Source organism: Bubalus kerabau, chromosome 19 (genome assembly GCF_029407905.1).
Source record: "Bubalus kerabau isolate K-KA32 ecotype Philippines breed swamp buffalo chromosome 19, PCC_UOA_SB_1v2, whole genome shotgun sequence".
Taxonomy (NCBI): domain Eukaryota; kingdom Metazoa; phylum Chordata; class Mammalia; order Artiodactyla; family Bovidae; genus Bubalus; species Bubalus kerabau.
The window spans coordinates 23,490,771-23,504,381 of NC_073642.1; the positions used below are offsets into that span (position 1 = coordinate 23,490,771).

The window sequence follows — 13,611 nt, forward strand, 5'->3', positions numbered from 1 at the left end:
AACTACAATTAGACACCATTTCACACACTCTAGTGTGACATCACCAAAAAAGGACAGTAAGTTTTGCTGAGAATGTGGAGGAACTGAAAACCCCATACATTGCTTGTTGGAATGTAAAATGGTGCAGTTGCTTTGGAAAACAGTTTGGCAACTTTTCAAAACAGTCAAACATCAAGTTACCGTGGGACATCAACAAGTGCACTCCTAGATACACACCCAGGTGAAATGAAAACTTAGATTCATACAAAAAATTTTACATGTTCGTAGCAGCACTATTCATAATAACTAAAAAGTTAAAACAACCCAAATGTTCACAGACTGATAAATGTATAAACAAAATGTGGTATCATCCATACATTGGAATATTGTCAGGCCATTTAAAGGAGTGAAATACTGATATACTGAAACATGGCTGAATGCTGAAAACATGATGCTAAGTGAGGGAAGCCAGGTACAAAAGACCATAATATTATACAATTCTGTTTATATGAAATTTCCAGGCAAATCCATAGAAATTAAAAGCAGGTTAGTGGGGACATCCCTGCTGGCTCAGTGGTTAAGAATCCACCTGCCAGTGTAGGGGACATGGTTCCATCCCTGGTCGGAGAAGATTTCACATGCCTCGGAGCAACTAAGCCCACGCACTGCAACTACTGAAGCCTGCGTGCTCTGGGGGCCATGAGCTGCAGCTGCTGAGCCTGTGTGTGCCACATCTACCGAAGCCCACGCACCCTCGAGCCCGTGAGCTGCAAGTTCCAAGCCCACGTGCTGCCACCACTAAAGCTTGTGAGCCCAGAGCCTGTGCTCTGCAATGAAGAACAGCCCCTGTTTGCCACAGCTAGAAAAAGCCCGAGCACAGCAGTGAAGATCCAGCAGCCCAAAACAAATGAATACTGTTTTATTTATTTATATATTTTTAGGTAGATTAGTGGTTGCCAAGAGCTGGAGGGTAGACAAATGGGGAGTGAATTGGTACGAGGCTTCCTTTGGGGATGATGGGCATGTTCTGAAATTAGATAGCGGTGACGGTTGCACAATCCTGGGACTATACTAAAACCCACTATGTTTATACTTCAAAAGGGCAAACCTTATAATATGTGAATTATATCTCTATTAAAAAAATAAGATGTTATCTGGGGTGCAGTCACTGGGGCTGGAGGGTTGGTCCACATCCAAGGTGACTTTCTCCCATTGTGGTTGTGGGTTCAGTCCCTCACCAGGTAGACCTCTCAAAAGGCTGCCAAAGTGTCTTTCCAACAAGGCAGCTGGCTTCGCACAGAGCAGTTAATCCAAGGAAGTCACAAAGGATTCGGATGACCTAGTCTTGGATGTTACAGACTGCCACTTCTGGCTTGTTCTGTTAAGTGAGTCACTAAGTCCAGCCCATAACCAAGGAGAGGGATGAAACCTACACCTCTTGAAGGGAGGGAGTCTTAATAATGTGTGGACACACTTCATGGATCACTGCCTTGTCGTGGTAAAGGGCCTTGCATAACTCAATGAACCCATGAGCCATGCTGTGCAGGACCACCCAAGACATCACACTGAAGAGTTCTGGCAAAATGTGATCCACTGGAGGAGGGAATGGAGCAAAAACCTCGGTATACTTGCTGTGAGCGCTCCATGAACTGTATAAAAAGGTAAAAAGATATGACACCAAAAGATAAGCCTCCCAGGCTGGAAGGTGTCCAGTATGCTACTGGGGAAGAGTGGAGAAAGAAAGAAGAGGCTGGGTGAAAGCAGAAATGATGCCCAATTGAGGATGTGTCTAGTAATGAAAGTAAAATCTGATGCCGTAAAGAACAGTATTGCATAGGAACCTGGAATGTTAGGTCCATGGATCAAGGTAAATTGGAAGTGGTCAAGCAGGAAATGGCAAGAGTGAACATTGACATTTCAGGAATCAGTGAACTAAAATGGACCAGAATGGGCGAATTTAATTCAGATGACCATTATATCTACTACTGTGGGCAAGAATCCCGTAGAAGAAATGGAGCAGCCCTCATAGTCAACAAGAGTTTGACATGCAGTATTTGCGTGCAATCTCAAAAATGACAATGATCTCGGTTCATTTCCAAGGCAAACCATTCAACACCACAATAATCCAAGCCTATCACCCAACCACTGATGCTGAAGAAGCTGAAGTTGAATGATTCTATGAAGACCTACAAGACCTCCTAGAACTAACACCCAAAAAAGATGTCCTATTCATCATAGGGGATTGAAATGCAAAGGTAGGAAGTCAAGAGATACCTGGAGTAACAGGCAAGTTTGGCCTTGGACTACAAACTGAAGCAGGGCAAAGGCTAACTGAATTCTGCCAGGAGAATGCCAGGGTCATAGCAAACACCCTCTTTCAACAACACAAGAGATGACTCTTCACATGGATATCATCAAATGGTCAATACTGAAATCAGATTGATTATATTCTTTGTAGCCAAAGATGGAGAAGCTCTATATAGTTAGCAAAAACAAAACTGGGAGTTGACTGTGGCTGAGATCATAAGCTCCTTATAGCAAAATTCAGGCTTAAACTAAAGAAAGTGGGGAAAACCACTAGGCCAGTCAAGTCCGACTTAAATCAAATCCCCTATGAGTACACAGTGGAGCTGATGAATAGAGTCAAGGGATTAGATCTAGTAAATAGAGTGCCTGAAGAACTATGGACAGAGGTTCATAATATTGTATAGGAGATAGTGAACAAACCCATCCCAAAGAAAAAGAAATGCAAGAAGGCAAAGTCATTGGTCTGAGGAGGCTTTACAAACAGCTGAGGAAAGCAGAGAAGCGAAAAGCAATGACAAAAGGGAAAGGTACACTCAACTAAATGCAGAGTTCCAGAGAATAGCAAGGAGAGACAAGAAGTCCTTCTTCAATGAACAGTGCAGAGAAACAGAGGAAAACAACAGAAGAGGAAAGACTAGAGAGCTCTTCAAGACAACTGGAAATATCAAAGGCACATTTCACCCAAAGATGGGCACAATAAAGACCTAATAGAAGCAGACGAGATCAAGAAAAGATGGCAAGAATACACAGAATAACTGTACAAAAAAGCTCTTAATGACCTGGATAGCCCCGATGGTGCAGTCCCTCACTCAGAGCCAGACATCCTGGAGTGTGAAGGCAAGTAGGCCTTAGGAAGCACTGCTGCCAGTAAAGTTGGTGGAGGGGATGGAATTCCAGCAGAGCTATTTCAAATCCTAAAAGATGATGCTATTAAAGTGCTACACTCAATATGTCAGCAAATTTGGAAAACCCAGCAGTGGCCACAGGACTGGAAAAGGTCAATCTTCATCCCAATTTCCAAGAAGGGCAGAACTAAAGAATGCACAAACTACTGGACAATTCTCCCATGCTAATAAGGTTATCCTCAAAATCCTTCAAGCTAGGCTTCAGTATTACGTGAACGGAGAACTTCCAGATGTGTAAGCTGGGTTAAATCGCAATCCACTCCAGCACTCTTGCCTGGAAAATCCCATGGACGGAGGAGCCTGATAGGCCACAGTCCATGGGGTCGCAAAGAGTCGGACACGACTGAGCTACTTCACTTTCTTTCACTTTAGCAAGGCAAAGGAACCAGAGATCAAATTGCCAACATTTGCTGGGTCCAAGAGAAAGCAAGGGAGTTCCAGAAAAACATCTACCTCTGTGTTTCATTGACTACACTAAAGTCTTTGACTGTGTGGATCACAACAAACCATGGAAAACCCTTAAAGAGATGGGAATACCACACCCTCTTACCTGGCTCCTGATCAACCTGTATTCAGGTCAAAAGGCAACAATTAGAACCTTATTCAGAACAACTGACTGGTTCAAAATTGAGAAAGGAGTAGAACAAGCCTGGTTACTGTCACCATGTTTATTTAACGTATATGTAAAGCACATCATGTAAAATGTCAGGCTGGATGAATTTGCAAGCTGGAATCAAGATTGCCGGGAGAAATATCAACCAACTCAGGTATGCAGATGATACCACGCTAATGGCAGAGAGCAAAGAGGAACTAAAGAGCATCTTGATGAGGGTGAAAGAGGAGGGTGAAAAAGCTGGTTAAAATTCAATATTCAAAAAACTAAGATCATGGTATCTGGTACTATCACTTCATAGCAAATAGAAGGGAGAAAGGTGGAAGCAGTATCAGATTTCCTCTTCTTGGGCTCTAAAATCACTGCAGATGGTGACTGCAGCCATGAAACCAGAAAACAACTGCTTCTTGGCAAGAAAGCTATGACAAACCTAGACAGTGTATAAAAAGCAAAGACATCACTTTGCCAACCAAAGTCCGTATAGTCAAGGCTGTGGTCTTTCCAGTAGTCAAGTATGGATGTGAGAGCTGGACCATAAAGAAGGCTAAGCAATGAAGAACTGAAGAATTTATGGTTTCAAACTGTGGTTCTGGAGAAAACTCTTGCGAGTCCCTTGGAAAGCAAGGAGATAAAACCAGACAGTCTTAAAGGAAATCAAACCTCATTGGAAGGACTGGTACTGAAGCTCCAATACTTTGGCCACCTGATGTGAAGAGCTGACTCGCTGGAAAAGACCCTGATGCTGGGAAAGGCTGAAGGCAGGAGGAGAAGAGGGAGACAGAGAATGAGATGGTTGGATGGCATCACTGATTCAATGGACATGAACTTGGGCAAACTCCAGGAGATGGTGAGGGACAGAGAAGCCTGGTGTGCTGCAGTCCATGGGGTCACAAAAAGTCATGACCTGGTGACTGAACAGCACTTTAAAACCTGCCACATGTATGTGTAACATATCTAGGACATATTAGAAGCTGACAACAGGGCTCCATGTGCAAAGGGGGAGCCAGCAGGATGAAGGAAATGAGCTGGATGGAAACTGCTCACTGTAAACTCATTTGTAACTTTTGAACTGTGAACCACGTACATGCTGCCTGTTCAAATAATTTAAAAAAATTTTTTTAATTAAAAATATTCATTTTATTTTAAGAAGGAAAATAGTCTTAACCTGTAATTTGCTTTGCTAGCTGAATCTGTTAAGTCCTAAATCAAATTGCACTTTTATAAATACAAATTTATTTTTATATATTTATATTTACCTCTCCATACATGGACACTTTCTCACACCCTAGCTCTTAACAGCCAAGGTTTAACAAAAGAAAGAACTGGAATCCTTTGGGCTCTAAAATTGGGTTATCTGGATGAAACTGACAAATTCCTCAAAATACACAAACTACCTAAATTGACTGAAGAAGAAGAAAATCTCACTAGACCTATAACAAGTAAAAACATTGATTCGGTAATCAGTAACTTCTGAACAAAGAAAAGTCTAGGGCCACATGGATTCACTGGTGAATTCTACCAAAAGTTTAAAGAAAAACTGACACCAGTTCTCAAACTCTTCAAAGAAATAATGTAGGAGAGAACAGTTCCTGTCACATTCTATGGGATCAGCATTTCCCTGATACCAAAGCGATATTAAGATAATCACAAAAAAGAAAATTAGAAATCACTACTGCTTATGAAATGCAATGCAAAGATCCTCAACAAAATACTAGCAAATCAAACTGAGTGTGTTAAAAGGATTATACACCATGATAAAGCGCCACACTCCTGAGCCCGCGCGCCACACTCCTGAGCCCGCGCGCCACCACTACTAAAGCCTGCACACCTAGAGCCACGTGTTCCACAAGAACAGGAGCCAAAACAATGAGAAGGCCACACACCACAACGAAGAGCAGTCCCACTTACTGCAACTAGAGAAAAGCCCACATCGCAACAAAGACCCAGTACACCCAAAAATATAAATACTTAAAAAAAAATCAAAAAATAAACTCACAAAGTAAGAAGCTTTGGCAAGGATGTGGCGAAATTAGAAATCTTGTGCACGGCTAGTAGGAATGTAAAACAGTGCAGTTGCTGTGGAAAATAGTACAACATTTCCTCAAAAAAATTAATCATAGATTTACCATATGATCTAGCAACTCCACTTTTTGGTAGGTACTCAAAACAACTGAAAGCAGGGGTTTGAACTGCCATTTGTACACCTGTGTTCATAGTAGCATTATTCACAAGAACCAAAAAGCAGAAGCAACCAAAATGCCCACCATAAAATGAATGGATGAACAAAATATGATATGGGGGAATAAGGAATTATTGTTTAATGAGTACAGAATTTTTGTTGGGAATGATGAAAAGCTTTAAATATAGCAATTATGGTTACCATAACACTGTAGCCATATTTAATGCCTCCCAACTGTACACTGTACTCCAGACTGGTTAAAATAATAAATATTGTATGTTTAAAAAAACTTTACCACAGTTAAATAACACTTGACCAAAATTCATGGAAATGATGATGATTAAGTCTATGAGTAAAATTCATTGTGAACAGTTACTGGTTCAGTAATTGACAGATTTATTTTCTGTAGAATATATATTAATGAGTAATGCAATGAACAGCACAGGTTTTAAACACTTTACATTTCTGCAAGCTTTGAATTCTGTCCAAATAAGGTCCTTTCTGCTTTGCACATATTTCTACCAACATCAGCTATAACATTAGCTCAGCCAATTCCCACTTCAGGTCCTATTGAATCAGTAATTTATCATCTTTAAAAATATTCTCACCAGTAGCTGTTCCATGCAGATTACTCTACAGACTAATTCTTCAGACTCTTCAAAGTTGGCACAGACTCTTGCATAACTGATTGGTTACCAAATAATTGGTAACATTCTTTGACTTATCAAGAGTCAAGAAAAACCATTCAGAATTATCTACTTTTTTTTAAATTGACTATTCATATTGCTCCCAATGTTTTCAGCTCTTTAAACAACCACTCTCACCCAAAGACTAACAGTTTTAAATAAGCTAATTTATCTGGAAGAAACATGTGCAGAGAAAACAAACTCAGCACTGATAACAGCTTCCCCTGCCCACCTACCGAATGAGCCACTCATACCTTAACAACATTGAAGGCCCATTTTTCTCTTTTTTTCAATGAAAGTGTGCACTAACAATTTGTAAAAAATAAAATGTGATGATATGGTGACCAGTATGGCCCTCAAAACACTGCGGCGTTATAAATGTGTAACTGCAACCTGTAGTGTGACGTGATCACAGTGCCTCGTTACTGTCTCTGTGGCAACTATGTAATCCAGACATTGAATCAGGAACACAGCCGTCTACAGTTTGTAAACAAGAGAATGTGACTGTGTCCCAATGAAACTCTGTATGTAGACATTGACTTCAATTTAACAGAATTTCCACAGCCCACAGGATTCTCCTCTTGCTGCTGCTGGGTTTTAAAGCAGTGGTCCCCAACCTTTCCGGTGCCAGGGACCGGTTTCGTGGACTTTTTCCACGCTATTATTATTACATCAGCTCCACCTCAAAACGTCAGGCATTAGATTCTGGAGGTTGGGGATCCCTGTTTTAAAGCATTTAGAAATGTGAAAATCGTTTTTAGTTCACAGCTTATTCACAAAGGGGCAGCTGGGCACAGTTTGCTGACCCCTGCAGGTGAAAAAGAAAACGAGCTTTACTCACATTCCTCACAATTGAATCCAGCTGTTTGTTTTCTCCAGCGTCTAATGAGGAAAAGCGCAACTTCAAGTTAAAACTTCAGAAACTATCAATAAAATAATCAAACACCTGATACGTTTAATTTAGAAACCAAATGTAACATTTAAAATGATTCACAGTAACGGGGAGTTTTCCTACTTATGAGAGAAAAACTGCAATTACATACCAATAAAACTGAAAATCTTAATGACATAGGCAATGCACAGAATATGAATTCACATATTCACGGAGATAGGATATACCTCCATGAATTTTGCCCTCAGGTAGAGGCGAAACTTGTGCTTCAATTGTTAAACACAAGGACAGCCCCCCCCGCCCCCCCTCGCCCCCTCCCCACCCCCCCCCCCCCCACCTCAGGTGGGAGTCTTTCTTCCTTTATCTTTTCAGAATCTTTTGGCAATGGGAAGCTTCTCCTTAGGGGCATATTAAAATCAACCTCGTCACACACAAAGGTAGAAGTGGAGCTGCTCTGTTCAAAGACCGGGTAAAGGACCCTGACTGTTGCTCTCTCTTCCCCGTCAGTCAGAGAGACTACTTCACAGCGTCCTGGGAACCCATAAAAGGTCTGAGAATCTTCAGTATAAAGACCACTGTCAGGGAGACCCAGATTCTCAGTTAGACATGGAGCTCAGGCCAAGGTGTCCCATGGTGGAAACCAGGAGGACCAGAATGACCTAGGAGCTCAGACACCGTCTCAACAGCAGTGAGTCAGCCAAGTGGGGGAAGGACGTTGGCAGAGCTCCCATGCTTCAGCCAGAGGAGCTCCTCTTACCACTGTTTTTTTTTTAACTTAAAAAAATTTTTTTTGTTTTTTGATTTTTACAAGTGTTGCTATACAACAACGCCAATCAGGCTATAATTATATACACATCCCCTCCCTCTCCAGCCTCCCTCCCATCCCCAACCTGGGTTTTGATTCAGATTCTAAAGAGAGGCTCTGCATCTTTCTCTGTCTTAGAGCTATTTTACAACTCTCTAAGTTGTAGATGCCTGACAATGCAAATAATTCTTACCTATAGACAAATGTAAATAAATTCTGTTGGCTAGAGGTTTAGCTGACTTCTCTGGTGGAAGAAGTTGGTCTTGTGTCCATTTATAAATTCAACATTCCCTTCCTCCAAATTTGTCTCTGACTTCTCCTTTCAACTGACTGTAACACCGTTTTTTTTTTTTTTTAATTAGGGGTTTAAAAAATACTTACCAAGTTCATTTTATATCTATGTGACAGTTATTTCACTTTGTTGAAAATTGTACTTTAACAAAACTAGACAGTATGGGCTCCCTGGAGGCTCCGCGGTAAAGAATCAGCCTGCAATTCAGGGGCCGCAGGAGACATGGGTTAGATCCCTGGGTGGGTAAGATCCCCTGGAAAAGGGCATGGCAACCCACACCAGTATTCTTGGCTGGAGAATCCCCATGGACAGAGGAGCCTGGAGGGCTACAGTCCATGGGGTCACAGAGAGTCGGACACGACTGAGCGACTTAGCACAGCCCACAAGGACAATATAGGGGAAAAAAAGAAGAAAATTACCTTCAAAACGTTCCTGGAACTCTTTGAAATCTTGAAGCAGCAGAGTCGGTGACACAAAAGGCAGAAGTCTATCATATTTCATGCCATATGCCAACAGACATTATCAGACGCTAGTCCGGCGGCGTCCAGCGCAGCGGGGATGCAACTGCCCGCGAGCACACTTAGCCCCGCGGGCACCTCGAGCGGACACACCTGAGCCGCGACCCCGCCCCACCACGCCGGAAGCCGCGCAATCTCCGGCTGGGGGCAGCGCCTCACCACCTGCTTTTAACAAGTTCCACGGGAGGTTCTAATGAGCCTAGGGCTGATTTTACAGATGCAAGAACTAAGGCCTAGGCGAAGCTCCTCAACGTTGATGCAGAATGAAACCGCTTCTCTGTGCCGCCCCTGCTCCTCCCCAACCCTTCCCATCCCTCGTCTCACTCACCTGGAGCACGGGGCCTTAGAGGCGGCCCAGCCGGGCAGGTGTGGGTCAGCGATGGCACTGCCTCCTAGTGGGGGAGCGCGGCAAACACCACAGCACGCAGCCTTGTGTTTTAATTTTCTTACCCACTGGTCATTTTAAACTAGCTCTAGTTTCTCTCCCATACAGAAACCAAAAGAGGGAAGGCTTCTTTACACACAGCCGTATTTAGAAGGCAAAGTTACTTGCTGAGAATGCCCGACTCCACACCAAGAAATGGAAAGAAATGTTCTTGGTGAAGAAGAGAAACCTCCTTCCCTACTGTACAATACTAATAAATATAAGGTAATCATGGAGGTAAAATAACAATAGATGCTAAAACCAGTGAGTGAAAAGTTGAAGAACAGGGTATTTAACCACAAAATTCAAAATACCTTCTTACAACTTAACAGCGGAGAAACTTGAGAGATACACCTTAATCCAAGCGCTGGAAGTAAACATCACTAAAACTGTGACAGATATTGTGTCTCTCAGTATGATGCATCGAGTACACAGTATCACTTCTGTGGTACAGATGTGCCTTGACTTAGGATGGGGTTATGTTGCAATAAACCCATAGTAAATTGAAAATACCCTAAGTCAAAAATATATTCAATTCACAACCTACTGAACATCATAAATCTTCCTGCCCATGGGGGAGAAGCAGGAGATGCCGGTTCAGTCTCTAGGTAGGGAAGATCTCCTGGAGAAGGGAATGGCAACCCACTCCATTATTCTTGCCTGGAAAATCCCATAGACAGAGGAGCCTGGCAAACTGTGGGGTTGCAGAGTCAGACATGGCTGAGTATCATAGCCTACCTGAGGCTGTTTTTAACATCTTAACACATTAACCTCAGTTAAGCCAAATCAACTAAGACAAAGTCCACTTTGTAATAAAGCACTGGGTATCTCTCGTATGTGCAAGATCAAGCCAATCACTCCTGAAGGAAATCAACCATGAAGAGTCACTAGGACTCTTGCTGAAGCGCCAATGCTTTGACCACCGGATACAGAAAAGCCTCCTCATTGGAAAAGACTCTGATGCTAGGAAAGACTGAAGGCAAAAGGAGAGGGCGTCAGAGGATGAGACGGTCAGAGGTAGAATAAGCAACTCAATAGACATGAATTTGCGCAAACTCTGGGAGGTAGTGGGGAACAGAGGAGCCTGGTGTGCTGCAGTCCATGGGCTTGCAGTCAAACTCGAATTTGTGACTGAACATCTCATGTACTGAACACTGTACTGAAACAGAATGTATAACTACAGAATAGTTAAATGTATTTGTTGCTTTGAGATCACATAAGCTGACTGGGAGCTGTGGCTCATTGCCACTGCCCAGTCATAAGTTAAACCACTATCCTAACCTGTAAAAAGATAAAAACTCAGTTATCTGAAGTAGTTTCTACTGAATGCCTGTCACTTCCACACCATACTAGTCAAAAAATCTTAAATCAAACCACCCGTATTTCTAAAATTAAAAAAAAAACACCTAAATTAAATCTAAGACAACATCAAACTGAAATTGAGGGACATTCTACAAGGAGTCAGCCAACACTTTTCAAAAATATCATGAAAGACATGGAAGGAAAAGAACATGAAAAGTAGATATAGTGATTCTGGGTTGGATCCTCAACCAGGAAAACTGGAAGAAATTACTAGGAAAACTGGCAACATTTTATATTGGACTATGGATTAGAGAAGAAAACCTAAATGCAAAGGAGAAGAGGAAAGAAATACCCATCTGAATGCAGAGTTCCAAAGAATAGCATGGTGAGATAAGAAAGCCTTCCTCGGTGATCAATGCAAAGAAATAGAGGAAAATAATAGAACTGGAAAGACTTGCGATCTCTTCAAGAAAATTAGAGATACCAAGGGAACATTTCATGCAAAGATGGGCACAATAAAGGACAGAAATGGTATGGACCTAACAGAAGCAGAAGATATTAAGAAGAGGTGGCAAGAATACATGGAAGAACTGTACAAAAAAGATCTTCATGACACAGATAACCACAATACAATGGTGTGATCACTGACCTAGAGCCAGACATCCTGGAGTCTGAAGTGAAGTGGGTCTTAGGAAGCATCACTACAAACAAAGCTACTGGAGGTGATGGAATTCCAGCTGAGTTATTTCAAGTCCTAAAAGATGATGCTGCACTCAATATGCAATTTGATCTCTGGTTCCTCTGCCTTTTCTAAATCCATCTTGAACATCTGGAAGTTCTTGGTTCACGTACTGTTGAAGCCTCACTTGGAGAATTTTGAGCCTTACTTTGCTAGCGTGTGAGATGAGTGCAGCTAAACTGCTGCACTCAATATGCCAGCAAATTTGGAAAACGCAGCAGTGGCCACAGGACTGGAAAAGGTCAGTTTTCATTCCAATCCCAAAGAAAGGCAATGCCAAAGAATGCTCAAACTACCACACAGTTGCACTCACCTGGACATGGAACAGACTGTTTCAAAACTGGGAAAGGAGTACATCAAGGCTGTACACTGTCACCCTGCTTATTTAGCTTGTATGTAGAGTACATCATGCGAAATGCCCAGCTGGATGAAGCATAAGCTGGAATCAAGATTGCTGGGAGAAATATCAATAACCTCAGATATGCAGATACCACCACCCTTATGGCAGAAAGTGAAGAGGAACTGAGGAACTTCTTGATGAAAGCAAAAGAGGAGAGTGAAAAAGCTGGGTTAAAACTCAACATACAAAAAACTAAGATCATGGCATCAGTCCCATCACTTCATGGCAAATAGATGGGCAAACAATGGAAACAGTGACATACTTTATTTTCTTGGGCTCCAAAATCACTGCAGATGGTGACTGCAGCCATGAAGATGCTTGCTCCTTGGAAGAAAAGCTATGACCAACCTAGACAGCATATTAAAAAGCAGAGATATTACTTTGCCGACAAAGGTTTGCCTGGTCAAAGCTATGGTTTTTCCAGTAGTCATGTATAGATGCGAGAGCTGGACTATAAAGAAAGCTGAGCACCAAAGAATTGCTTTCGAACTGTGGTTTTCAAGACTCTTGAGAGTCCCTTGGACTGCAACATCAAACCAGTCCATCCTCAAGGAAACCAGTCCTGAATATTCATTGGAAGGACTGATGCTGAAGCGCCAATACTTTGGCCATCTGATGCGAAGAAATGACTCACTGGAAAACACCCTGATGCTGGGCAAGATTGAAGGCAGAAAGGGATGACAGAGGATGAGATGACTGGATGGCATCACTGACTCGATGGACATGAGTTTGAACAGAATCTGGGTGTTGGTGATGGAGAAGGAAGCCTGGCATGCTGCAGTCCATGGGATCGGACACAATTGATGGGTTAGGTAGCAGTATCATATCCATGTGGATTTCTTGATTACGATCATTCATCTATGGCTGTTAAAAGAATGTCCTTGTTCTTAGGAAACTGACAAGATATTTCAAACAAAATGGCACATCTGTAACTTAATCCCAATGGATCAGAAAAAAGATGTGTATATAAAGACAATATATAAAGCAATTGGGAGAAAATGTGAACTGAGAAGTCTGGAAAGAGTATTTAAAAGTTCTTTATGCTATATTCTTGCAACATTTCAAGTTAGAAATTATATCAGGTGTTATGACTTTGTGTATTTACAGTAGACGTTTTCAGAATGTTTCCCAGGATCGGAGTGCTCCAACTGCTCCTCCAGCTACTTGTGAGCAAGGACCAGCCCAACCTAGCACTCTCCACCACACAGTTGGACCCACTGCCTCAGCAGGATCCCTAAGCTTAGAACCACCTCCCAGGATCCACCTAGCAAGCTCTGCCTCCCTTAACCTGACACATCCCATGGTCTTACTGATCCTTCCACACACACATCCATTCACACTCAAGTCTCCTGTGCTCCACACGCATTCTATCTCCCATCCCCAGAAAACCCAACCCTCATACATGTGAGGAACATTACCTTTTCAAGACAAGAAGGTTCACTAACCCAAACTGCATGTACCCAGGAGAGGCTGAGCTCAAACACACAGGACACATGGGGTAAAGAGGGAAAAGCATCTCCTGACTTTTGCCTGAAGCCAGAGTGAGCACACGATGGCACCCCACTCCAGT

At 42.3% G+C, this 13,611-nt stretch overlaps 1 long non-coding RNA gene across 10 annotated transcripts in view; it reads right to left on the reverse strand.

Annotated features, from left to right (window-relative positions):
- Positions 1–9,926, reverse strand: part of LOC129633699 (uncharacterized) — a 45,088-nt gene extending 35,162 nt beyond the window's left edge. The window contains exons 1-4 of one of the 10 annotated variants that reach the window (XR_008705233.1): positions 9,078–9,926; positions 8,748–8,855; positions 7,511–7,551; positions 5,801–5,880 (exon numbers count right to left, since the gene is read on the reverse strand). This is a non-coding gene — a long non-coding RNA (uncharacterized LOC129633699). The remainder of the gene's footprint in view (positions 1–5,800; positions 5,881–7,510; positions 7,552–8,747; positions 8,856–9,077) is intronic. The other 9 variants (XR_008705231.1, XR_008705230.1, XR_008705228.1 and 6 more) reach the window with 9 other exon arrangements.
- Positions 9,927–13,611: the final 3,685 nt, after the last annotated feature.